This window comes from Tupaia chinensis, unplaced genomic scaffold, assembly GCF_000334495.1.
Source record: "Tupaia chinensis unplaced genomic scaffold, TupChi_1.0 Scaffold000258_1, whole genome shotgun sequence".
NCBI lineage: Eukaryota > Metazoa > Chordata > Mammalia > Scandentia > Tupaiidae > Tupaia > Tupaia belangeri.
The window spans coordinates 1,496,488-1,500,006 of NW_006159738.1; positions in this window are offsets into that span (position 1 = coordinate 1,496,488).

The window sequence follows — 3,519 nt, forward strand, 5'->3', positions numbered from 1 at the left end:
CTTTATTATTATTACTACTTGTTTTTAATTTGACCAAAGAAAAGCGGAGGCCGGCCCCTCCCTGTGTGTTTCAATCCTCCAGCCTCAGCCTGCTGAGTCTCTGGGACTACCGGTGTGCGCCACTGTGCCTGGCTCTTAGGGTCGGCTGCGAGTGGAACCGGGGCCTCCCGTGTGGCCTCCACCTGACAAGCAGCGGCGTCCAGAGTGCTGCGGCGCAGGGCCGGACTCTGCGCTTCAGAATCGGTTTCCCAGGGATAAATTAGGACGCTGAACTAGATTGCTCCGGTCTCCCCTGCTTCTAGAATCCCGTGGTGCTGTGGTAAGCACACCGCCCCCTTTACACGTTAGTGGGGTTGACTGCCCACCTAGTAAGTAAGTTCTGCTGGGAGCGCTCCCTTTTAAGATCCATCTCTACGCTCCATGAGGTTGCAAAGTCATGAGTCATGGGAAAGTTGTGGAATTTCGTGTAAATGAGCAAAAGAAGTCGTTCAGCCTCCCCGTTCTCGTTCTCTGTTCAGTTCTTTTGCTGTTGGAGGGACTTTGGCTGCGGACGTTCTGCGTGCTGATGTAGACAGACGTAAAATGAACCCTCACCCCGGAGCTCGGAGCTCTGCAGACGTTCGTAGGGCAGGCGGCTGCATCAGAGCACAGAACTCCAGCTGTAAGAGCACTCCGCCTAGGTCGGTTTTGCCCTCCTCTTGCCCTCGTTTTTTCAGCTGCTGTAGACTTTGAAATTCTGGGTAAAACATGTACTCTACTGTGTCATACACACTTTAAGTATTTTTTTAAAAAGACTTTTTATCTAGTTTATTATCATTTTTTATATTTGCTACAGGCCACATATACTCGCCACAGAGAGAGAGAGAGCAAGCCACCAGGTTCGGGACTCGAACCTTGGTCGGCCACATGGGAGTCCAATGCCTTCACCATCACACCACCTTTTGGACCCACACACTTTACATCTTAAGAACACAATTTTCAAGCACAAAATATTTTTTCAAAGAGTTATATCTGAGGAGCCGGCAGGTAAGGGTGTGGTTAAAGGTGCTGGAATCCCACAAAGCCAACCATGGTTCGAGTCCCAGACCTGGCAGCTTGCTTTCTCACTTTCCCTCTCTCTCTTTGTCTCTTCCTAGTCAAATGATAATAATAATAGTAATAATAATAAAGTTAAATAATTCTTGGAAAAAAGTTATATCTGATGGAAAGATACGCTAAAACTTTGTATTTACTGTCTGCATCTTTTTCGTATGATATTCTCAAACCAGCACTTTAGTCGATATGCTAATTTTTAAAAAGAATTGTTTATTTATTTTATTTGTTTTTATTATTTGACCAGAGAGAAAAAGAGAGAAAGGGAAAGTGAAAAAGCAAGCCACCAGGTCAGGGACTTGAACCACGTTCACCACCATGCCGCCTGCCGGCCCTGATATGCTGATTTTTATAAATGACTCTGTAAGGTCTCTATTGGTGAGAAAATTCTGAGTAAAACTTCCCGGCAGCCCCTTTGGAATTAAGGAGCCCATTAGTTTTCTGGTCCTTCCCGGCTCCTGTTAGCTCTTTGCGCATCGATCCTTTCAGACAGTGGCTTCACTATTTACTTGCCTTTCATCTTTTGAACTTTACCCTTGCTAGATAAAGCTTTATTTTTTTTCATCTTTGGGTTAATTTTAAGGCTGTGTGAACCTGGTCTATTTAAAAGTTATGACAAATCCAGAGATACTTGTACAGGTAGAGGCATCAGTGGGGACAGACTTTAACGGCCCCGGTAGGATAAGGTGACAGAGGCTCAGGCAGAGCCCGAGATCTGGCTCCGGGAAGCTTGCTAGCATGTCTTTGAACGGGGGCTACTTCCGTGAGTGCTTTCCTTAGGAATTCAGCAATAGGGTTCCTACCAGGATGGGAGCCCTTCTTAGGAGCACTTGCTGGAGGTCACTGGAGTCATTGGAGTTGATGAACAGGCTGGGCGATGAAGAAAAGCATAGGCTGCATGCCTTTAGTATTCACTGAACATTGAAGTCGTCTCTCCTGGGACGGTGCACGGATCACATTCACCAGGAATGTCCCTCGTTGCTAGTGAAGACGAGGACCAGGTTTTGTTCTGTCTGTAGGAGAGAGGGAGATGCTGGCAGGCTCTGGCTGTGTCGTGCTCCTCCTGCCGCAGCCTCTCGGCGAGCTAGGATTGCGGGTCCCACGCCACGCCCAGCATGCTCAGGTTGGACCAGGGACTGGAGCCAGGCCTCTGATGCGGCCAGTAGCCTCCCAACTGGTGGCGCCGCCCGTGCACCGCCGCGACTGGGCCGGGACTGTCCAGAGACGGCTGAGAGTGCTCACGTTCCCACGGCTCACTCTACGGCTTCGGTAAGTCCTCCAACAGTGGGGTGATGCGCTCGATGGAGCTAGCTGGGACTGAGCGCAACCGTGGACGTGTGACACAGCGGCTCAGGGCGTTTGACGTTTCCACTTTACCAGCGCCCCTCATGTCTCTCTTTCACTTCCTGTTTTATTATTTAATAATAAAGCTCTGAAATATGTAAATTTAGTACAACGCAGCTATTGCCAACTGTTCTTCAGTTTGTGGATTAGCTGTAATCCACATAGCAGAGGCAGTACAGATACACCTTGAGGGGCCGGCAGGCGGCGTGGTGGTTAAGGTGCTGGCTCCCATGTGACCGACCACGGTTCGAGTCTCAGACCTACTGGCTTCCTCTCTCACTTTCTCTCTCTCTCCCCTTCTCTCATCAGATTAATAAATAAATAAATAAATATTTTAAAAAATTAAAAAACCCAAATACACCTTGAATGAGCTGTGAGAAGCATAAGCAACTTTCAGTCCTTAGAAATTTTTTTTTTTTAACTAAATTGTTCTCTTTTTCTTTTTCAAAGAATTATTTATTTAATTCTATTTGTTATTGTAACTATTATTATTTTTAAATTTGCTGCAGGGTATGTAAACTCACCAGAGAGACAGAGAGAGAGAGAGAAAGTTAGAAAGTGAGAAAGCAACCTTCTAGGTCTGAGACTTGAACTGTAGTCGACCAAGTAGGAGTCTAGCACCTTAATCACCATGCCACCTGCTGGCTTCAGGTTCTGTTTCTTCAGCGAGGTGATCCCTGGTAGTCATCTTTAAGCTAGACTAAGATGCTACTTTTTCTAGTTATAGAATAAATTATTAATAAATAATAATGGTTTTATTGTCTTTCAAAAATAATTATTTTATTTATTATTATTATTTTAAAATTTGACCAGAGACAGAGAGAGAGAGAAAGGGAAAGTGAGAAAGCAAGGACCTAAACCATGGTCAGCCCTGTGGGAATTCAGCACCTCAACCACCATGCCACTTGCTGGGCTGCTTTCCTTCCTTCCTTCCTTCCTTCCTTCCTTCCTTCCTTCCTTCTTTTGCTAAAGGGCGTGTGCACTCACCAGAAAGACAGACAGAGACAGAGAGACAGAAAGCGAGAAATCACCCCCTGGGGGGATGGCCACACCGCAATCCCTTCTCCTCCATTCTCCACCCAG